General features: G+C 36.4%; 1 protein-coding gene and 2 pseudogenes across 1 annotated transcript in view; 2 read left to right on the top strand and 1 right to left on the bottom strand.

Annotated features, from left to right (window-relative positions):
* The window catches only part of SLCO1A2 (solute carrier organic anion transporter family member 1A2), a 64,934-nt gene extending 58,931 nt beyond the window's left edge, over positions 1 to 6,003 (bottom strand). The window contains exon 1 of the mRNA XM_024733214.1: positions 5,959 to 6,003. The gene's annotated coding sequence lies outside the window, so the exon portion shown is untranslated. The remainder of the gene's footprint in view (positions 1 to 5,958) is intronic.
* A 5,056-nt stretch (positions 6,004 to 11,059) lies between these two features.
* On the top strand, positions 11,060 to 11,276 carry LOC112391766 (SNRPN upstream reading frame protein pseudogene; annotated as a pseudogene).
* Positions 11,277 to 11,327: 51 nt separating this feature from the next.
* Positions 11,328 to 18,729, top strand: LOC112391721 (small nuclear ribonucleoprotein-associated protein N-like; annotated as a pseudogene).
* The last annotated feature ends 6,388 nt before the right edge of the window (positions 18,730 to 25,117 follow it).

The following is a 25,117-nucleotide window of genomic DNA, read 5'->3' on the forward strand; positions in this document are numbered from 1 at the left end:
GGGGAAAAAAGTTAGTCCTAAGGTTTCTACAACATGGACAATTCCATAGCTTCTTTCTGTACTCACTGGGTGGTCTTAGGAAAAGACAAACTAACAACAAAAATAAAATCAAACCTGGGTGGCTTTGATAAGAAATAATACATGCTTGCTCTGATGGATCTTTTATGTTCTTTTTGTTCTCCCTTTTCATTTAGCTCATATTTGAAAATCTCTTATGAACAACTTAGCTCTTTCCCAGAGGTTTGTGTCAATCCCAGCTTCCAATGCTGTCAGACCTGGAGATGGGCAGGATGCAGGACCCAGGGGCTGCAGGACTGTGTGACATCCATCCAGACATCTAAGGGACAGCGCTGACGAGTCAGTAGAGAGGAGTAAGCCAGGCTACTGGTCATTCTCAGTGGATCATTCTGTCATTTTGTAAGCAGCCCTTTGCAGGAAGCAGCTCTTTGCAGGAGGCCCTTTTTGTTGCCACTTTAGCAAATCTGTATTTTAACTTAACCTTTATACCAGGTGCCTCCACGCTTCACCAATCCCCCACCCAAGCACACCTCTCAAATCTTTCGATCACACCATGCCTTGTCTAACCTGTTGATTTTTTTCTTAGATTGAAGAAGTAGGAATGAAGAATAAATAATTAATGGAGGACTAGATCTTTTCTCCAGCTTCCCCTTCAGTAACCCTGTGAGCTGCATGAACAAGATAGCATCTAAAGAAAGATCACAAGAAGTCAACAAGCCTGAACACTATGGAAGATGGTAAAGAATCTGACCCCCTACTTCAGTGATTAACTGAGATTTTTTTCCTCTTTTTTCTCTTTAAAAGCTTTCATGGCCAAGCAGAATCTTCGAAGCTGGTTCTGGGACACAAGTCCACCTTCTCCCCAGGTTGCTGGCCTTCTGAATAAAGCAAGCTTTCCTTTTCTCACCAACACTTGTCTCTCATTTATTGACTTTCAACTTGCAAACAGCTGAACCTGAGTTTGGTAACAGTTTGACAATGAAAATAGAGACTCCAATTTCCCAAATTTCCCTCCCCTCCAAGTCCAATCTTAGCAATAGTCATTAATTCCTTAATTTCTGTATAACTGCACCAGGTGTGGCAGTTTTGTTGTGTGACACATGGAGGTTAGACTCTTCTCCTTGCTACTTTCTAACATGAATTTGAAAAAGTTATGTAATCTCTCTAAACATTCAAGTGCTCATCTGTAAAAGCTAACATTTCCTACTTCACAGGGTTGTTTAAAGATTAAGTGAGGTATTGTACAAACATGTTCTAACACAATGCCTGACACAAAGCAGTTTCTGAAAAACACACATTTCTAATGTCTGCTTCCCTCATCCCCATAAGACTAACCTCTCTACTATATTCACGATCCCATTGCCTCCCAATTCTCTGGGGACACTATACCAACAATTATCTTTTCCCTCTCCTGTCTTACCAAACTCTCCTATCCTGCTGAAAAGTCAATGAACATTTATTGAATATGTAGTTAGTAAGTGCCAGGCCTTTTTTTTACCTGTTATCTTAACCTAACGCTAACCTTTCCTGAAGCTATTGGTTTGTCTTTCTTCTTGCCTTTATGATCAAAAGTCTGCCTTGAGGCTACAGTAGGGGAATCTATATAAAGGAGGTTGTCAGAGGGAATATGAATTTCTAGATATTGTGCTCAAAATTTAAATTGCTTGTTCAAATCCACATTTTCCAGAAAAACAGAGCTCATTTTCCCCATCAGAGTCTTAAAAGGATGCTTGATTCTCAATATGTTAAGATCCAGTGATCTATATCAGTAACATTTCAGGACCGTCATGCTATGCCATTATACTGTGTCTGCCCATACCAAGCACCGAATGCACCCTAGTTATAGTCAGCAGTGAACTTTACTGGTGACCTCAAATTTCTATTTTTTAGTCTTCATCCTATGTTATTTATCTGCATAATGTGACATTCATACCAGGATTTTCCTTCTTGGACTTTCTCTTTCATTGATTTCTGACATCACTTTTTTCTCCCAATAAGTCATATTTGAGCACTCCCATCTCTTCCTCTGGCCCCTATTCCTCAAAATGACTCATAAATTTTGATGTTTCCTAAGTTATACTTTGTCTTAATTTATTCTTGCTGTACATGCTCTCCTTGGATTATATAATCCATGTCTAAGACTTTCTATATCCAGATCAGACCTATTCTGATATCCAAATCCATATGTCTAGGTGATGAAAAAGTAAATTGCATAAATGACCCAAAGAAACACTTAATTTTTTTTAAACTTCACTAGTAATTTTTTAAAATTAAGTTAATATAATCTGAAAAAGAATAGATATATGTATATGTATAACTAAATCACTTTGCTATACACCTAAAACTAACACAATGTAAATCAACTATAATATAAAATTTAAAAAATTTTTACGTTAATATAAAGATACTACTCTCCTTTTTCTTGTGATTTATGGGTATTTTTTTCTAAATAATATCCTGTGTTAGCAAACTTAAGAATAAAGTGTATCCTAGTGCACTGCTAATGGAGTGTAAATTATCATAAGCTTTCTAGAGGGCAATTTGACTATATAGATTGGATGTCCTTAAAATATGCATACACACTTCTGCTTTTATAGTATGAAGTTATACTGAAGGGCCCTCCCACTAAAAGACAACTAGAACCTGGAAAAATTAAGACAAACATCTTTAAGGCATGGCTAAGCTCACAAGAAGGAAAGGAAATCTGAGTGTGATGGGGGAGGCAATGAAATGAAATCTGAGCAGAGAGCCGTGAGTAAACAGTAAGTGAAAGAAAGTCTCTCTGGGAACAAATAATAATAGGAGTCCTGAGATCCTGAAGTCCTAAGCTTTGGGTCTGTCTCAAGGTTGGAAACTAATGTGAGTCTCCTGTATTACCTTGACCCTCCTTGGAGCTTAAGTGATCTCAGATGTCAGCAAATTCTGGACAGTGGCAAATAAACCATATCCTCTCTAAGGGAACATCCCCAATGTGGGCCCTCAGGATTCCCACAGATTTAGTTGAAGAACATATGATCTTGGACTTCCCTGGTGGCGCAGTGGTTAAGAATCCACCTGCCAATGCAGGGGACATAGGTTTGAGCCCTGGTCCAGGAAGATCCCACAAGCTGTGGAGCAACTAAGCCCATGCACCACAACTACTGAGCCCATGTGCGGCAACTACTGAAGCCTGTCCACCTAGAGACCATGCTCCACAACAATGAGAAACAATGAGAAGCCCTTGCACCGCAACAAGAGTAGCTCCTGCTCACTGCAGCTAGAGAAAGCCTGTGTGCAGCAATGAAGACCCAATGCAGCCAAAAATAAATAAATTAATTTACAAAAAAGAATTTAAAAAAAAGAACATATGATCTTATAAACATAAATTAAGCCACTGCCACTGAGAGTCATCAGAAACAAAATACAGACCAAATTTCCAAGGAAAATACATTGAGATAATCAGATAAACAATATTGACTGACCATCTATGAAATGATTAAAAACAAAACAAATGCACTGTTTTAAATCAACTTAAAATGACTATTAAAAATGACCAAGAAGTATTTAAAACTAAAACAACTTAATCTTTGATATTAAAAACACACAGAATGGGTATCAACATATCAGATACAGATGAAAAAGATAATTTGTGTATTGAAAAATCAATCTTAGGAAATTAATTACCCAGAGTTAGCATAAAAAGTACAAAATAAAGAGGCTATATAATGCAGTCAATAAAAGACAAGATTCAGGAACTAGACTGAATTTGAATCCCAGCTCTACCACTAACTCCCTCTGTAGCCTTGGGTGTGTTACTATCCTCTCTGTACCTCAGTTTCATCATATATTTAAAAATGAGGATTTGTGTAAGGATTAAATAATATATATAAAATGCTTGGATCAAAGTCTGATAAATTAAGCACTATAGAATAAATGTCATTATTAATATGACAAAACTAAGACCAAACATATCTATTATATCAAGAAATACATGAACTTAACTTACTTATTAAAAGAAAGATTATTTTTCAGATAACTCACAAAACAAATCCCCGCTTTATGCTGTGTATAAAAGACACACTAAGTACAAAGTTATTCAGAAAGACTAAAAGAATGGGCAATGATATCCAAAAAAGAAAAGAGAAAAAAAAAAGAAATAGCAGAAGTTGTGATCATAATATCTGACAAGGTAAAATTCAGAGCAAAAGGCATTAAAATTCAGAGCAAAAAGCATGTTAAAGGTACTAAAAAGAACAATACACAGTGAAGATATGTTATGTATTTCTATGCACCCAGTGGGAATACGGTAATTTCATAAAGCAGGAAATTCAGGAGATGCAAAGATAGATAGGCAGAGACATTCAGGGAGAGAAATAAATAATAGCAACTTATTTCTCCCCCCAGTCGAAGGCATAGCAAAATGAAAAGCATAAGAAAGGATTCAGAAGATTTAAATGACTTAAATAATGTTTTCAATAAAGGAGGTGATATGGATATATATTGAATTTTGTACCTGAATTAGAAAGTACAGCTTTTTCCAAGTGCTTATGGAAGCTTTACTAAAATTAACCATATATTTGATCACAAAAAAATTAATAAAGTCTAAAATATAAATAACACAGAAAATACCACAAAACAATAAAAGAAACTCTTCCACTGAGAAAGACTAAAAAAAGAAAGAAAGAAAACCATTGAGTTAGAGGAGAGAATTTAAAACAAACAAACAAACATTTTTGCAGAATTTCTAGAAAACAACTGTTATGGGTTGAATTATTTCCCCTCTCTCCAAATTTATAAGTTGAAGTTCTAATAGCACCTCAGAATGTAACCATATTTGGAAATGGGGTCACTGGAGTTGTAATTAGTTAAGACAAAGTCATACTGGAGTAGTTTGGTTCCCTAACCCAATATAACCGGTGTCCTTATAAAAAAAAAAAAAAAAAAAAATTTGGAAACAGAGACATGTACACACAGAAAATTCAAATGGAAATGAAGACTGTGATAAGAGTGACACTTCTACAAGCCAAGGAACACCAAAGATTTGCCAGCAAACTACGAGAAGGTGGGGAAAGATATAGCACAGCCCTCAGAAGGAACCAATCCTGTCAACATCTTGATCTCAGACTTCCAGCCTCCAGAACAATGAGACAATAAATTTCTGATGTTTAAGTCAGTTTGTGGTATTTTATCCAGCAGGTTGAAAACATCATTGCTAGTGTTTATTTAGTTGCCCAAATTCCAAACTAGACTATACTTAAGAGTTTAGTACCCAATAGATGCTCCAAATATTACTGAATGAATAATTCAAGCATCAAAGGAGAATAAATTAAATTCTCCTGACAGTGTCTTCTAACTCAGAGATTGTTGTTCATTTGCTTGTGTGCTTATTTTGTTTGATTTTGGGGGAACATCAGGCCTTTCAAAAGCTGCTAAGCCATATGTCTGAATTAACAGGATCTTAGAAGTCCTTAAAAATGCATCATTTTTCAAACTATTAAAACAGGACAGAAAGTATGTCTTTTACACAGAGCATACAGTTGGGATTTCTTTTGTGGGTTATCCGAAATAACCGTCTTTTAGTAAGTAAGGTAAGCCCATGTATTTCTTAATATAATAGATATGTTTGGGATTAGTTCTGTTATATTAATAATAACATTTATTCTATACTGCTTAATATTACCAAAATTTGGTCCAAGCATTCATTAAGATAGTTTCTTGAGACACTTTTAAAATATAAAGTTGCAAGCCATTAAACACGGAACTCACCACAAAAGCATAAAAATAAAACAAAGCTCTGAGTGAGAAGGCATTGTTCATACTCCCCTAAACTTCAGCAGGAATGGGGTTAGCTCCTGTCTCTTTTTAAAATACTACTCATGAGGGGGCAAGATCAAGATGACAGAGTAGGAAGACCCTGAGCTCCTATCCCCCCATGAACATATTAAAGCTACAACTACTTACAGAGCAACTCTTGCTGAGAACCACCTGAAGAACAGCTCTTTTACAACCAAGGCTGTAAGGAATAAACCACATGGAGTTCGGTAGGAAGGGAAGAGAAGAGATTTGGTCAAGACCTCCACCCTCTTGAAGAGTGCATAACAAACTTGCTTGCTCTCAGCCCCAGCACAGAGACATCAGATTGAAAACTGCCAGGGGCTTTGGCCAGCCTGCCAGAATGGTCCCGTGTGTACTCCAGACTGCCCTGAACTCCTGCTCCGGCCTGTTCTGCTCCAGCACTTCTCCTATTAGGGCAAAGATCACCATTGCAAATGCGTGTGCACACACCAGGGAAGAAGCAAAGCCAGCTCGGGGCCAGCGCTGCCTATAGTCAGGGCAGAAGTGTGGCTCAAATTCCTTGGGCCCTGACCCTGCCTCTGAGCAAGGCAGAGACCCAGAGCCAGCTAAGAAGTGCAGCCTCAGTGCCTCAGGGTCCTGGACCCACCCACAATAGGGCAGTGACCAGCACTGAACCTAGGTGAAGCCCTGGCTTGCACCTGCCTTCAGCTCTAGCCCCTCTGACTCCAACATTACTTCCCACCAATGTGGTGGTTGTCAGCACAACTCAGGAGAAGTCACAGCCTGTGTTCACTTCAGATCCATCTCTCCCACCAAAGCCACTGGGCACAGATAAACTGCATAAGGACTCTCCCACACAAGGACACACCTTCAAGACCAGGATAGGTAACAGTTTCACCTAATTTCATAGAGACAGAGAAATATGAGAAGACAGAGGAATATGTTTCCAAGGAATGAACAAGAAAAAATAATGGGAAAAAAAACTCCATATAACATGGAAATAAATAATTTACCTGATAAAGAGTTCAAAGCAATAATAATAATGTTAACTGAACTTGGGAAAAGAATAGAAGAACACAATGAGAACTTCAACAAAGAACTGGAAGATATAAAAAAAGAACCAGTCAGAGTTGAAGAATACAATAACTGAAATGAAAAATACGCTAGAAGAAATTACAGCAGACTAAGTGATACAGAAGAATGCGTAAGTGACCTGGCAGAGACAATAGTGGAAATCCAATCAGAACAGTAAAAAGAAAAACAAAATTGTTAAAAAATGAGAATAGTTCAAGAGACCTCTGGAACATCAAGCATACTAACATTTGCACTAGAGGGGTCTTGGAAGTAGAAGAGAGAGAAAAGAGGGCAGAAAATGGGTTTGATGAAATTATGGCTGAAAACATCCTGAACCTGAAGAGGAAAACAGATACCCAGGTCTGGGAAGCAGAGTCCCAAACAAGATGAACCCAAAGAGACCCACACAAACATGTATCATAATTAAAATGGCAAAAGTCAAAGGTAAAGAGAATTTTAAAGGCAGTAAGAGATAAACAAAGAGTCACATACAAGGGAATCCCCAGAAGAATGTCAGCTGATTTTTCAGCAGAAACTTTGAAGGCCAGAAGGGAGTGGCATGATGTATTGAAAGTGCTGAAAAGAAAAAACCTACAACCTAAGATACTCTACCCAGCAAGGTTACCATTCAGATTTGAAATTGAAAAAGAGATAGTTCTCCAGACAAGCTTTCTGCTAAAAGAGTTTATGACCACTAAATGGTTCTTACAAGAAATGGTAAAGGGTTTTCTTTAAGTGAAAAAGAAAATGTTATAACAAATAAGAAAATATAGGAAGAGAAAAATCTCACTGGTAACAGCAAAGGTATAGTAAGGGCAGTGGATCAACCACTTAAATGAGCTAGAACAGAGGTTAAAAGACAAAAATTGTAAACTCAACTATCACAACAACAAACAGTTAAGAGACAGACATAGAAGATGTAAAATACAGCATCAAAAACACAAAATGTGGGGGGAAGGGGAAGCAAAAAATATATCTTTTAGAATGTGTTTGAATTTAAATGACTATCAACTTAAAACAAGTAGATATAGTTAAATGTTGACATATATGAAATTCATGGTAACTGCAAATCAAAAACCTACAATAGAAATAAAAAGGGAGAGAGAAAGGAATCCAAACATAACTCTTAAGAAAATCATCAAACCACAAGGGAAGTGACTAAAAAAAGAAGAGAAGAGAGAAGAACTACAGAAACAACCAGAAAACAACTTACAAAAAGGCAATAAGTACATACCTATCAATAGTCACTTTAAATGTCAATGGAGTCAATGCTCCAATCAAAAGTCATAGGGTGGCTGATCGGATTAAGAAAACACGACCCATCTATATTCTGTCTACAAGAGACTTATTTCAGAACTAAAGACACACACAGAGTGAAAGTGAGGGGGATGGAAATATATATTACAGACAGATAGAAATCAGAAGAAAGCTGGGGTAGGAATACTTATATCAGACTACTTAGAGTTTAAAACAAAGTCTATTAAAAAAATAAAGCAGAGAAAAACATTATATAATGATAAAGGGGTCAATCCAAAAGAGGATATAACAGTCATAAACATATATACACCTAATATAGGAGCACCTAAATTTATAAAGTAAATATTAACAGAGAAATTGACAGTAATACAAAAATAGTAAGGGACTTTAATACCCCACTTACATCAATGGATAGATCATCCAAACAGAAAATCAATAAGGAGACAGTACCCTTAAATGACACATTAGGCCAAATGGAATTAATAGATATTCATACAACTTTCCATCCAAAAACAGCAGAATTTGCATTCTTTTCAGGTGCACATGGAACATACCCTACTATAGTCTATAAAAATATCAAATCACTATGTTGTAAACCTGAAACTAACATAAAATTGTAAGTATACTTTGATAAAAATAAAAATTAAATAAACAAACAAACAAATATACTATTCATGCCTTTTGAATCTGGTAGGACATGTGAAGGGAATATTGGAAAAGGCATTTTTCACTTTAGGGACTTAAAAATTCCTATGCTGCATTTTAAAGGATAGCAGGAAAGAATGACTACGTGTGGTGTGAAAACAATGGCAATTCTAAATTACTTTCCAGCAAAGTGATTCTGTGGTACAAAGAGGTGAGAGAGTGTGTGTCAGAAAATCACCCAGCTTGCTAATTTGCAGCTTTTTTTTTCTTTTTTTTGCGGTACGTGGCCCTCTTCACTGTTGTGGCCTCTCCCGTTGCGGAGCACAGGCTCTGGACGCGCAGGCTCAGCGTCCATGGCTCACGGGCCCAGCCGCTCTGCAGCATGTGGGATCTTCCCGGACCGGGGCATGAACCCGTGTCCCCTGCATCGGCAGGCGGACTCTCAACCACTGCGCCACCAGGGAAGCCCCTAATTTGTAGCTTTTTGTGTAGAAAATAATCTTACTTATATCTTCATGGTGGAGTGGAATAATAGAAGAATTATTTGACACCATGTAACACGGATTTAAAACACATTTCTGAGAATGTTTAGAACACTGATACCATCTTCACAGTATGTTTGGCAATCCATTAACGATATAGTTTTAAAACTATGTAGCAACATAAAAAATGCTTAGAGAAAAATCAGTCATAACCTAGAACTTTAACATAAAAATTGTTACTGTGTTCTATTTTCATACGTAAATACCGTATATATTAACAATTTTGTATCTTTTGTTTTATTTGTCACTAGTTCATATCTTTCAATTTTTTATTCCTTTTTAAATTTTTATAATCAAAAATTAATTGTTAAGTTTGAAGCCTATAAATAGGGAATGAACAATTTTTTTAATGCAAAAAATAAAAATAAAAAGTAAAGCTTGTTAGGAAAGAATCCTAAATATCTCCCCAAGCCGCAGAATACTTCTTGAAGGAATCAACATGCAATGTTAGACTTCATTTAATCACACCAATCTTAAAATGACAGCAAAGAGATAAAAAGAATATGAATCCACAAAGACAAAAAGAATGAGAGAGAAAAGTTACAGGCAGAAGACCGCTACACATCTATGCAAGATGGAAAAAAAACTGAGGAGATATAATGACTTATGTTTCAGTCTCCATAAGGCTAAGAGAGCCATGTTAACAAGAAGCAATACTCCTCAGCAATAAACAGGAAAATTATTGATATAGAAGGCAGATAAATCTCAAATTCATTATGCTGAGTGGAAGAAAAAAAAAAGCCAGGCAAAGAGTACATTCTGTACTATTTCATTCATAGAAAATTCTAGAAAATGCAAACAAATATACAAGAACAAAAAGCACATCAGTGGCTGCCCAGCGAGGGGGTAAAGGAATAGAGGAGAATGAACGAGTGGAACAAGGGATAAACTTTTTGGAAGATGGAAACACCTGTACATCTGGTTGTGGTGATGGTTTGCAGTGATGGTTTCAGGGGTGTATAAATTTGTGAAAACCAATCAAATTGTCCACTTTACATATGTGCAGTTTATTTTATTTCTATAATACCTAAATAAAGATGTAAAACAACAATATAAAAATAAATAAAGGGGTAGCTAAGGATCATCAGATACTTAAAGAAAGCTCCAATAAGAAATAAAGAGACCAAAACAAACATTCAAAGGTAAGCAAAAAGGAACTGAAGGAAATAGAGACCACAGAGGGACAAGAATTTTAAAAAGAGAGAGAGAGAGAGAGAGAGAAAGAAATAGTATCCTCGTAGATAAGAATAGATTTTACATCAATGAAACAAAACCGAGGTGCCATTCAAAAGGCAAGAGATCTTGAAAATTAAAAAAAAAATGGTTGTCAAAGTTGATTTTTTTTTTTTTTTTTTTTGCGGTACACGGGCCTCCCACTGCCGCAGCCTCTCCGCCCACGGAGTACAGGCTCCAGACGTGCAGACCCAGTGGCCATGGCTCATGGGCCCAGCCGCTCCACGGCGTGTGGGATCTTCCCGGATCGAACCTGTGTCCCCAGCATTGGCAGGCGGACTCTCAACCACTGCACCACCAGGGAAGCCCCAAAGTTGATTTTTAAATGGAAAAGTTAGTCTATTAAGTTTAGGATATTTCTAAGACGTTCAAAAAACTAAAGATATGGAAAACCAGTGAGAAAAATATACATAAGATTAAGCTAATAAATCTAATCCTCAAAAGACTTTTGGAGGAGCAGAGTGGAGCGGCCAGTGTTGCCTGATGCTCTGTTTTGAAGAACAGCCAGCGGTGCAATGGAGCAGACCAGGGACTGCTCACACCTGAAACGGACCACAGAACAGGCACATACCAGAGGTGGAAGTTCAAGTCACACGTAGAAGGACAACCTCACCAAGCGATCAAGAGTGTCCACTGTGCCCGCAGAGATCTCAGCAGCAGCAAGAACCCATGGTAGATTTTAAGGCAAAATTGACGTGGACATTCTTAGCTGAGACACCAAGAGGTGGGTAAAGCTGTATTGGAATAGCCAGGTAGCTGATAGAAGCAAAAAAAAAAACAACAATGCTTTATCTACTCTTTGAAGATTCTGCCCCAGCTTGCCTTGTTTGTAGGAGAACCTGCATCATACCTCTAACTGTAGCCTTCCCTTAGGTCTCAAGGATCCTGAAACCTTCCAGGGGACATTAGATTTGGTGGAACAGCAACAATGACTGTGGAAAGAGCAACAAGATGCTGCAGTGCATTAACTGTAGATTGAGATGTGTCTTGCAAGATGGCCAAATCTTCATTGGCATCTTTAAGGCTTTTGACAAACATATGAACTTGATCCTCTGTGACAGGGATGAGATCAAGGAGATCAGGTTAAAGAATCCAAAGCAGCCAGAGCATGATGAAAAGCAGGTTTGAGGTCTGGGGTTGCCACATAGAGAACTTGGTTTCTGTGACTGTGGAGGGTACACCCCCAAATATACTGACATTGCTTGGGTACCACTTGCTGGAACTACAAGAGGCCCTGGGGTTGGCAAGGCAGCTGACTGAAGTGTACCAGTTAGTGTTCCAATTCCCCAGGCTCCTGCTGGATTAGCAGGTCCTGTCCGAGGGGTTGGGAGGCCATCCCACCAGGTAATGACTCCAGGGAAGAGGCACTGTAGCTGCTGCTGCAGTGGCTGCTACTGCCAGCACTGCTGGAGCCCCAGCTCAGGACTCACCAAGGCAGGAGACTCCACCCACACCTGTTGGTCCAGCAACCCCCGCTCCAGGCCTTATGGCTTCTCCACCTGGTATGAGACCACCCGTGGGCCCACCAATTGGGCTTCCCCCTGCTCAAAATTCAGAGGTAGGCAGAGGACTGCTGTTTTGATTGTAATACCGTTTGGGTGTTTTAAATTGTGAAAACACACATTTGGTCAAACTAGAAATTATTTTTTTAAAGACATTTTAAAAATCTTTTACTTTTTAAAAATTTTATACATAGACCATTCATTCATATTATGTATTATATCCTCACCTGTATCCTTAATTTCCTCTCATTTATTCCCCATACCTAATCCTTTCCACATCATGTCATGACCACAAATATGATTTGAACCCGTTTACTTCTCTAAGTCTTCTGAAGTCCAAGGCTTCATCATCTCTCATCTGGAATACTGCCTAGTCTCCCAACAGATGTCCTGTTTTCACTCTTGCCCCCTTCTGATCTATTCCACGCACAGCAGTCAGGCTGATGTTTTAAAGATGCTGAGTACAAGTCACACCCCCGCTCGGACCCCTTCAATAGCTCCGGATTGCCCTCTGAATAAATCCAAAGTCAGTTCAGCCTCTGAGCTCCTGCATCTTCGGGCTCCTGCTTCTGTCTCCAGCATCATCTTTCTACCACTTTCTTGTTCCTCCACTTGCATTTGCACGTGCTGCTTCTCTGGCCTCGAACATTCCCCCAGCACTCTTTCCTTGGTTTTCTCTCATGTTTTGGGATTCAAGTTAATGCCGCCATTTTTTTCTTTTTCTCACCATGTCAATTCTCTCCACAGTACGTACCATTTGTAATTGCCTATTTACTTATTCACTTGCTTATCTTTGTTTCCTCCACAGGCTCTAAGCTGCATGAGACCAGGAAATTTGCATTGTTCATCTCTAGTACCTAGAATATCCCCTGTCATAGAGTAAGTCCTTAATCACTCCTGACTGAATCAATCAGTGAATGGAATATACAACAGGACAGTTTTTCCTCAAAAGTGTACATATAACCACTGAGGAGATCTGGTTTTTTTTTTAATTTAATTTAATTTTATTTTTTTTAGGAGATCTGTTTTTAAATGCACATTCTGATTCAGAAGATGTGGGATGGGGCCTGAGATTCGGTGTTTCTGAAATGCTCCTGCGTGATGTCAAAGCTACCAGCACCTTATTCACACTTTTGACTAGCAAGGCTAGAGGGAATATAAAAATGAGCGATAGTGATGTTTGTCCTGTAGGGAGGAGCTTAGGATCTGATAATGGAGTTGCCTCATAAAGATAATCTAAATCACCACCACCATGATGACTTTCATTGCTATAGGAAGCAAGTAAGACCTAAAATTGTTTGAGATTGGGGTCGATGTTGACCTTACCCAAACGTTATACAAGACCAACATAAGGCCATGTCTAGCTATAACAAAATCATTCAAAGAGTTGTAATAAAATACAGAATTTACAAGAAGCAATTGGTAATTCAGTCTATAGGAATAGAGATCCTTTATAACAAAGCAATATATGCCGTGGGACAGACAGATGAGAATCTGAATTTCTCTTTGTCCTTGGGTAGCTGTGCAACCTTAAGCAAGTAATTTATATTCTCTGAATCTCAGTTTCATCATTTATCAATTGGGGCAAATGATACCCACCTTAGAGGTGTGCAGATGAAGTGAGGTCTCACATATCAGTTAAATAACTCTGCCTGGCATTTGGTACTCCTTAAAAATATCAGGTCCACCTGTCCCTTTCTTAGGTAGAAGATTATTTTCCTTATAACATTTATTTCCCAGGTGGTGAAAGAATTAATATTTGAATGTATGTTTGTCATCTTTAACATCTCAGAGGGAGAACAATTAGGAAAATAAATAAATATGTAGGTTAGAATCAGGCATTTTGGTCTAAATGAACACCAGACCATGGATCAGAAAACTGAGTTCTGGTCCAGGATCCAACTCAAACTAAATGTGTGACATAGGACATATTATTTCACATCTCTGGGTCTCTGTATTATTTCTGTATCATTATATACACTTTGTTAAATACCTTAATTATCTTCTTACGGGAAATCATTATTCTTCAAAAACATGTGATTTTATATTTCCCTTTGGAATATCAGTAATTTCCACAGAAATACTAAAATTTCAGAATCATTGTTAATTAAAACTAGGATTGGAAAACAGTTTCTTTCCTCCTAAAATCTCTACTAAACACCCTCAAACTATATTACTCAGTTTTAAAGAAATATATGAAGTCAGAGAACTTAAAATTTTACTTGGAGAACTTCCACCTTTTCTAGATTATACAGACATACACATTTTCACTGACAGTTGGAATTTGTTTTAGCTGCTATATATGATCTTAAGTTGTCATAACTTAGAATATTAACTTAAATCTGACTTAGAAATACAGGGGAAAAAGAACAATTTGGAAAAAATAAAAAATAAATTAAATCTTTTCCGTCAAAATAATTGTGATGTTTCTATGTAATAATAGAAAAAGTCAGTGAAAAAACTGCTTGGCTACAGTTGTGTCTCTATTTAAATGCTGACAAATGAATTTACAGGTTGAAAATTATTTTTATGCCTTTAACCCTCCTCTTCCCACTTCATTATAAATGGCTTTCAATTGTCTTCTGTATATATTTTTTAATGTACTTTGCCCTTATATCTCAATCTGCTACTGAATGTTCATGGATTTAAGCCCCTAGCATTATTTGAATTTAGGTAGACACTTCAATGTCCCTAGCTTCATTCTTTGCATATAAACATATTGTTGATATTCTTAATCACTTCTTTTTACCAATTCCTTACTACAAACGTCTCTTTAATCCATGAAAATCCACTCTGGTACTTTACAAAGATGGCAAATTCAAGTTTCTGCTGTGTGTGACACACCATTAATTCCACCAAGATACTCTGTATCTACTACGTTAACATTCACTGATGTGTTAATGTAATAATGACCCATCTGCTTCTGCTGTCTATGAGGTACTTTCTATCTATAGGGATCGAAATTAATGACAGAGTCTCTCTGAACTGCCTGATGTCAGAGCTGGGAAAGGTGTGAAGGGTATATAAGAGCTGGATTACTGGTTAGCAAGTCGGGGAGTAAATGCTCCAGTGGATGCAAGCCTGGTGTTTTTCATGAAGCTTCCTTGTTAACAAAGGTATTTTCTGATATTGCTGACACTGAGACATTAAAAGGTAAGGATTTTTTTGTTGCTGGGATAGTATTATTTATTTAGCATTAGAACAAATTTGGGATTAAATGGTTTATTTCAAAGAAGGGCTAAAGCGATAATATTCTATGATATTAATTTTCCAGATTGTTTCAAGAAGGAAATGGGGTAAGGGAAAACTTTGAAAATATTTGAAAATTGTTAAGGGGCTACATCAATAAAAGTTATACAGCAGAAACTAACACACCATTGTAAAGCGATTATACTCCAATAAAGATGTTAAAAAATTAGTTAATTATTTAAAAAAGTAAATGTAAAATAGAGAAAAAAAAGAATAGTACATTAAGCTGTTCAACTGTTCCTTAAATTCTGTGTTCTTTAAAGAATCATGTCAGTCTGAAAAATCTCTCTGATGAAACTTCTGACAGACAGGAACGGATAATTCCAGTTTTGTCAGAAATATGCTGTTGGAACTTAGAGGAGCAAAGCCAAAACATGAAGCAAGAAAACCCAAAAGGTAGTAACTTCTGCTCTACTAACCTGATTCTCAAACAAACTAGAGAAATTTAAGGCATATATGTTATATGAGGTGGAATTTTACTGTATGTTTATATACATATATTTTTTTCTCAGCTCTGGCAATATCCAAAACTTTTACATCTCTTTCTGAAAATTTACATATATAGAAATAATAAAGAGGCAAATTAAATTTGCTAAGAAGTTAATAGAAGCTCTAGTTAAAACGCCGTTTGTTCTTAGGGGGATTCTTTCTATATTGTTAACTGTTCTGGTAATGAAACAGAATTATAATTAAAATATTATTTTTCATGAGACTACTTCCAAGATGCTCTAAATGTAAATTAATACCTCCGAAAATGTTTTCAATAGGTAGCATGTGCATCAGGATTTTTTCAAAAAGCTTATTTTGAAAGATGTCATTTCATTTGAATGGCAATGTTAAGGAGGTCTAAAACCTATGTAGGGTGAAAACGTTTGCAGTATTTATAACTTTCAAATGAAAAACCTTTACAACTGTGATTCTCCATTTATTTAAAAGATCCTTAAGTTCAAATTCATGCATATGTCATAAATCATATAATGAGGATTCATTTGTGCCTAAATTGGTTTTGATTCCATATACTTTTGTAGAACTGAATTTATACTCTCTTAAAGACCAAGGAGAATAAGGTTACTTTTGAAAAGACTTTGCCTTAAGTTGTATTAGAACTCTTCTCATAGAATTATCTGCATCTTTTCTATTTTCCTTCCAGGTGTTTTTTCTGTTGAGATGGAGGTGTTTGGTGATATGGAAAGATTTCTAAAGCACCTAAGTATAATAAATAATAAGAATCATCAGAAGATTTTTTCTTTTCATTTCAGGGCTTATCTAATTTACAGGATGTTCTTCTCAGAACTGACTGTAATTTTCAATTGGTTTTCTTCTGGATAAAAATAACTTTAAAACTGCCATGAAGTTTCTGGTATACTAGCAGAACAATTGAATGATGACAGGAAAATTCGCAATATTACCTAGTATTTCTGTCTATATCTTGATCTTCTCTTTCCTTAGATATACTCATTTGCTAAGTATTTTTACCCAGTATGTTTTTAAGGATATTCGTTTATTATGAAGTGAACTTTGCTCAGAAATAGAATAGTATGTAACATTATTTATTAACAAATTATATATTCATGCTAGTCGTACAATCTCTTACTTTAAATTATTATTAAAAATACTTATAGGGCTTCCCTGGTGGCGCAGTGGTTGAGAGTCCACCTGCCGATGCAGGGGACATGGGTTTGTGCCCCAGTCCGGGAAGATCCCACATGCCGCGGAGCGGCTGGGCCTGTGAGCCATGGCTGCTGAGCCTGCACATCTGGAGCCTGTGCTCCACAACGGGAGAGGCCACAACAGTGAGAGACCCGCGTACTGCAAAAAAAAAAAAAACTTATAAACCATTCATCAATTTTTTTCAGGAAACTGAATTTGCTGGAATCAGTATGGTGTGGTCATTTTTTTTTTTAAGGGGGAGGAAGAATTTTATATCTTGAGCTGTTCAACCATGTAATATTCTATAAAGCTCAAAAAAAGCTGAGAAAGCCTATGTAGGAAACATCTCAAATTTTAAACACCTTAAAAAAAAATAAAGCTGATGAAGATTTATTATTCAATGTCATTTTTTTCACAAAGTCAATCATCTCACTCGAGATCTTTTTCAACTTTTATACTCGTATGGTATGGGATTAAGAGGTAACAGACTTTACAAACCATATCAAAACATAGTTATGTTACTTACACTCATGAGTGAGACAAAAAAAAGGATCCCACATTTGCCTACCAACTTTTTAAAACTCAGTAGCAACTATCTGCCTGGAGATAATCAGAGGGCCACCAAAAGTATAATTACATGGGTTTCATTCTGGAGTTACTGGGAGCTCCCTACAGGAACTCACACACCTCCACAGATAACTATTAAGACCTGGGATAAGGAACCCATTTAAAAACTCTTGAGGGAGTTCCCTGGTGGCCTACTGGTTAGGATTCCAGGCGTTCACTGCCATGGCCAGGTCTCAATCCCTGGTGGGGGAACTGAGATCCTGCAAGCCACGCAGTGCGGCCAAAAAATAAAAACTCTTGACACTGAGATGTTTTTAAAGAGAGACAATTTAAGAGTTAACGTTTGGCCTATAGTCAACATCACTGTTTAAACTCTCTTAAAGCCAAGAAGTTCCATGTGTGTGTGCGTGTGTGTAAGTGGTCAGTAGTTTTAAACTAGTATTTGTTACTAGCTGGTGGGTTGGCTGGCAGGCCGGGTCTGCCTTGTAGTCAATGAGGAAAAAACACATGAAAATCGGAGTATGGTGCTTTTCACTAACCATTTCAGCCAAGTTTTTCCATCTTAATGATAGTTTTGGATGGAATCTTATGTATCCTGACTACCATATTTACACGAAAAGTCCTGTTGGGGAAAGCAGGTTCACAATTATGAAGCCAACAAACATAAAAGCTCTTAGTTTTTCTTTACAGTAGAATGATGGCCCTCTTAGCTAACTCAAAGAAGGTAATATTTTATTTAGAATAATTTTAAATCCTATTACAGACTTTGAGACCAATTATCAGACGTATCAATTATCAGACATTTAACACATAGAGTAGTATTTCACACTTTGCTCCAGGCATTTGCCAAACATATCCTGGAACAGAAATCCCTTTTAAAAAAAATAGATTCTGGACAGTTGCAGTGTGCGGGCTCAGTAGTTGCGGTGCATGGGCTTAGTTGCTCCATGGCATGTGGGATCTTCCCTGACCAGGGCTTGAACCCGTGTCCCCTGAACTGGAAGGCAGATTCTTAACCACTGCACCACCAGGGAAGTCTCCAGAAATCCCTTTGAACCTTCTCAATTTGATCCATATTTCCTTTATTGCTTTAAATTTATCAGTTTGAAGTGTTTGGGTCAAATTCCAATTACTGCTGTTTTTCAGGAAAAGTTTACCATCTTTTAGAATTGAATGTTCAGTGTATGAGTTACTGGTTCAATCCTTTAAAGCATTAAATCATTCTTTGGACATGCACATTGGCCATGTGTACTATACACGCAAAAGAAATAATTAAAGAGGTAATATGAATAAGACTGATATACAAACCAGGTAATTCAGCCCCAGACTTGGTTTCCTTTGCCTGAATAATTGGTTTGTCAACATACACTCACATGCAACAGATACCAGTTCATTTAATGCTGAAAGAATAATTTTCTGTGTGGGAGAAGATCTGAGAGTAAAAACATAAAGTTTCACTTGCACTTTTAAAATATTTACTCTTAGGCTATCTCTATACAAACTATTAATGAAGTACTCTCCATACAAAATAAACACATTGAGATCAAAACCATTGCAATTTTGCCTCAAATTATGTATATCCACTGGCTTCTGGCTATTGAGTTTTTAGCCTCATACATGTATCTCTCTCCCGCTCTACACTTAACGTAAGGTTAACCAATATTTTGGTTTCTGTGGAGCTGAGAACTAAAATATTTCCCTAGTGCTCCTAACAACCAGCAAAAAGCAATGTTAAAGTTGTGTCTATTTCCAGTACTGTTATGAGAACACATTAAAACAAAAGATGGTATAAAAATACAGAGTTGGGCTTCCCTGGTGGTGCAGTGGTTGAGAGTCCGCCTGCCAAAAGAGAGAGAGAGAGAGAGAGAGAGTTGATGTAAACTCTGCAACTAGAAAGAGTAGTTAAAATTCAAACAAATTATTTACAGTTATAATTTCTGACTTATCCATAATATTATTATGCAGTTGTTCCAGGTGTCTGAAAGAATATGATGAATATTAATACCATTGACATAAAAAGCCTTTCTGTTTTAACATTTAAACCAATTCTATCATTAAAATTGTTGAATGCATAGGAATCTAGTAGGTAGCAGGAACATGGTAATCTCCATTTATTTAGGCTAATAGTAATAGAATTCCCACACTATAAAGGTCAAAGTGCCTGAACAGGTGATAAAATTGATTCCCTTGAGACTTTATAATATCTGACATTTCTCTTAACACTACTAATTCAATGATCCCAGGAAACCCAACAAAAATTAACTAACACTACTTAATTCTTATTGGAAAGATGCAGGAAATGAATGTATATATATTTTAAGTCTACATATTCCAGGTTACATATATATTTTACTTTCTAAGTCCTTTTTTAAATTGGGAAATAGATTAGTCAGTATTTAAAAGCATATAAGACAAAGACATTATTATTATTATCTTGAATATATTCTGAATTTCCAAAGAAAGGATCACACTGGGAAATTCAATACTGACTATAATGGAGGGTTTGCTATATGATTTCCAAGCTGCATCTTCAGGTGTCCAAAAGCTCTGTCAATCATCCAGATATTTGCAAATCAAAATATTGAATTATTAATGTGAAGATGTCTTCTCTACGTTTCATCACATACATAATAGCTGTACCCAATCCTGACTCCAGGTCTCTAACCTTTCATATTTGTTCGATGTCACCAGTCATCAAATGGAAAAGCGGAAATGCTACACTGCCACTTGTGCAACTCAACGCCTGGAAAATTTTTTAGTTTGGTCCAGCAACAACCTTGGCGTCATTTTCTCACCTACCAAGGTGGGATCCAATACGTACGGCAAGAGGAATACAGTTGATATTTTAAAGAGAGAACCACTGAATTACTTACTCCCTTTAGAGGTCAGTGCACCTCACAGTTCTTATTGTATAAATACTCTAGTGATTTGCTGTAGACTTTAATGGTGCTTCTTCATTTCTGGAGTGAATATATGAATGACTGTGTCCCATGTTTGTTGCCAGGACATATAAATTGCCATGTTAAGAATTGTTTTAAATTTGATACAAATTAAGATCCCATAATAAAAAGACAGCCTTTAAAAATGAACTATTTTGGCTGTACATTTTTATTTTTAAAACATTTTTAAAAGTCATTACTTTGGCCTGTATCTTTATGACCTGAGTTTGAGAACAAAGGATAAAATGGTTCCTGGAAACTTGATAAATTGTAAACAAGTAATAGTAAAGTTCTGATTATAAACATTAGAAAACCAGCAATTGTAAGTACACTTGTTAAGCAATTCCTTTTTGCATTAGATTTCTGAAATGAGACAAAGTGCTGCTTAAAACAATAAATTAAAACCTTCTCCTGATTCAGTCAAAATATTTTTGTTTAATTCTGTTTTTTGTTGTACTTGCTGGTACTAAGATGTAACTTAAAAATTTAAAAAGCAATGTCCCTGAGGGTTTCATTGGGAGTTATCATCAGTGAGATTTTATTAAATGTACGTGCCCTTTATTCTAAGCGGCTTTCAGCAAGTCTTAGTCATATTCTTATAGAGGGTACTGGAAAAGTAATTTATGTTCCTATTAACTATGTATTCATTTAAAAGACTATAGACTTCGGGAAATTATGTACTCCATGGCAACTTATTTTCATAGTTTAATTAACTAGCAGGCTTACCAGCAAAAAAATAAAAAATAAAAGACTATAGACTTCTGGAAATTATGTACTCCATGGCAACTTATTTTCATAGTTTAATTAACTGGACATTTCTGGCAGAGGTTCTGTGTTTGATGCCCTTTTTTTGGAAGGAAGCTGAAGTACTGAAAACAAAGTGAAATGTTTCGCTTTAAGTCAGATTCTTATGTGGTATCTGCTTTTCCCTGACTCTGAGTTTCATACTTTGGGAAGTAGCATTAACTCATATAAACTGCTATCATGCTGCATTATGCATTTCTAAAGGCACTCAGCTTTTATTTTAAAAAGAAAATAGAAAAAGGAAGCATCTCAATCTTAGTGACAATCCGACTCATTGACTTGATTGCTACATTAAAATTTCCCCTTACGAAGTATGACTTAGATCACCAGATTATAGACTTTGTTGTTGTTTTGTTTGTTTGTTGGGGTTTTTTGGAGTGTATAGAGACAGAAGATGTTATTTAGAATGACTTTATGTCATGAATTGCATACTAAAATAAATGAGTACATAAATTCCTATTTGTGATGTTCAATTGTTAGCCTCTTTCAAAATGGATATGAGCACATTTTAAAGTGAGTAAGGTACAATTAAATTACAATCTCTTAAACTCACTTATTTAAAAATTTTCCCACAGTCGTCTACATTAAGTAACACCCTATTGCATCTCACATCTATATCAACTCCCCAATCTATCTTTCAAGCATTAATGAGATCTTAATGAGCGCATATGATATTCAAGGACGTTGTACACAGCAGTGCACAATTCCCAGATATAAAACAAGAAGAATTAATGTATAGTAACCTAACGACCTCTAGTGCTAAGGAGCTGGATAGAGTTAGGGTTACTATGTCACTTATTCCAACCAGGAGACTTTTGAGAAGGAAAGAGGTTATTACATTGATACAATAGACATTAAGAGTAGATGTTATTCTAAAGTTTACTCATTACATTTATTATCAAGGTGAAACATTTGAACAAATTCAGCATTATTTCCTTAGCTGGTATTCGTAGGCCAGTAGGAGTCTAAATATATAAAGGTTGGGAATGCCTTATGTACCAAATACATCCCCTGGCTCCTCATAATTAAATAGCTTGTGAAAAGAATGATTAGTTTTTCTTTATTGATGTAACTGCAAATATAAACAGTAAGTTTTGGTGACTAAGTTTATCCCAACTCTTCTCATTGTGCCTGTGGTGCATGAAATCATAAGTACTCTTGAGTAAACTTCCAAATACTTATGTCCATGCTACAAATTATATTTTATTGAAGATTTAGAAATAAAAATGCTTCTTATATCGATCATGTTGCAATGCAGAGTCAGAACAAAGAATTTATTTATTAATACTGCATTTAGTACTTCTAGAAATTCTCTTTAAACATTGTGAGAGGACATTCTGCAATAAGCCTCTTACTTTTCTGAAGCCTGAATATCATTACCTGGTAATATTATGCTGAGATGAAATAACACCTTTTGGTTAACAGTAGAAAAGCCTGTGAGTCTAAAGCTCCTTTGGCTGAGTGCAAGGAGAGCTTTTTATATAATGCAGGAGAAAGTATTCTTTTTCTACCCATTATTTTCCCTTTCACATACACACTACTCAAAACCATGGAAAAATCCATCTTCCTTACACTCAGTGCATCTGTAGTAGACATTATTAGTGCTCAATGACATCCTCTCCTTCCCAAGCATACAAGGGAGTATAGTTCTCAGACCCTTGCATTCAGGTGGTGCTATGTGGCTCATTCTGGCCAATGAAATATTAGCAGAAATGATGTGTGTCACATCTAGGTTGACACATAGATTAAAAAACCTATGTGAAAATTTTCAATCCTTCTCTACTCTGCTGCAGCCGTTGCTGGTGAGGTTTCCCTCTGGCTGGGGCCCTGAGTGACTTCATGGAGAAGATCTCTCCTACTGACCTGTCTTGGACATGGAGTATGACCAAGAAATAAACTTTTGTGACTTTTTATCTACAGCGTACCAAAACAAAATAACCAAAGTCAAACTTTCATCCTACCTAATGAACCTACTTCTCCTCCTGACTCTGTTATATCTAATAGCAGCGTAACCATTCTTCCACAGTAATTCAGCCTTGATATCTTGAAATTATCACCGATCGCTCAAATTCCTTGCTCCCCACATTCCAATTAGTTACCAGGACATGTGTACTCTACATCCTTCCTACTAGGATATGTCTCTTCTTTCTTCTCCCATTGCCAGTAACGTAGCTCCAGCTTTCTTTGTGCAAGCCAGGATCTCTGCAACAGGCTGCTGAAATAGTTTTCCACCTCCAATATTTACTGCCATTCTATACAATGATACCAGAATAAGTTTCCAAATGCACATTTCTTATTATATCAGTTGTTCTATGCAAAAATTTTCAAAGGCTTGTTATTATCTACAAAAATACGTCAATTTTTTTAGCCTATCATTCAAGTCCCTCCGTAAAGTAACCCCTATCCTCTTTTCCAGGGTTACCCCGCATCATTTCATTCCTTATACATACACTCTGCCAAACTCTTTTTTTAGTTGTTTCTGTTTAACTGATATCATCACATTTTCTCTTGTTTTCCAAGCTCTGACTCTTCCCTCCATTTCCTCCAAATTGAAATAATGCCCCCCAGTGCAGCCTTTTGAAATCTTTCAATGACAAAGTCAAGAATCTTTCATCATTGCCCTACTGAATATGATTTCTCCACCCACTGAGCTCTAACCACACTTTGAAGATATCTTTTAGAGTCAAAAGAAATCTGATATTAAAGTATCATATTATTACTATTTTACTCATATTAAAATACTCTATTATAACGTTATATTATTGCTGTATTATTTGTGTGACTGAACATTTCTCTTCAGCATTGCTAGATTCCTAACTAAGGGCGGAGACTGAAACTTAGTCATTCTCCATTTCACAAATTTCCTGCTTCACAATCAAGATTAAGCCTATCTACACATTCTGGAGAACGTTAGGCTACTTGGGCATTTTCCATCTTCTGTCCTTGATATTGTGCTAGCATAGAGCTTAACTGCTCTTATCTTCTGAAAATAACTTGATATTTATTTACCACCAGCATCTTTTGGTTGACAATGGATTCAGCCAGCCAACCCCAACTTTTTGGCACCAGGGACCGGTTTCGTGGAAGACAATTTTTCCAGGGAGTCGGTGGGTGGAATGGTTCAGGTGGTAATGTGAGTGATGCGGAGCAATGGGGAGCGGCAGATAAAGCTTTGCTCACTGGCCTGCCGCTCACTTTCTGCTGTGCGGCCCGGGTTGAGGGGTTTGGGGACCCCTGGATTACACAATTGTGCTTTCTAAACGTATCATACAGCTTATGGAAGAAGCAAGTACTATCATTTTATCCCAGGGGTGTTTTACCATGTAACTAAAAATAATTGATAAATTGCTATGGAATGTATCTTCATCATACCAGAACATATTAATTATGGTTTTCTTGATTTGATTTACTAAACCCTTTGGGAAATGAATTCCACCTCCAAATAAACTAAACATAGTATTACACAATTAAATATTAAATTCCATAAAATAATTATTAAAATAAAAATTCTAAATTTTCATAACAAGTAAGATTGGGTAAATTCCATTAAGATGGTTTTTCTGGTGGAGTGGGATAGGAGCAAATGTTTCTCAATTTATTGGAAGAAAAGTGCTCTTTCATTTGAAAAATTACATATGCTAGCATATGTTCCTTCCTCCTTATTATTTATTGATTTATAACATACATTTCATTCATGAACAAATTTCATAAACAAAATTCAAATCTCTGCCTATTGCTAAAACTTTGGAAATTTTAAATTTTTGATCATTTTTGTGTAAACATAGTAATATGCATTGGCCATTCATCTCCAAGCTGCTCTTTAACCTACATTATTTGGAAAATATTTCCACCGACTGAAAAG

This window comes from Neophocaena asiaeorientalis, unplaced genomic scaffold, assembly GCF_003031525.2.
Source record: "Neophocaena asiaeorientalis asiaeorientalis breed wild unplaced genomic scaffold, Neophocaena_asiaeorientalis_V1.1 scaffold150, whole genome shotgun sequence".
Taxonomy (NCBI): domain Eukaryota; kingdom Metazoa; phylum Chordata; class Mammalia; order Artiodactyla; family Phocoenidae; genus Neophocaena; species Neophocaena asiaeorientalis.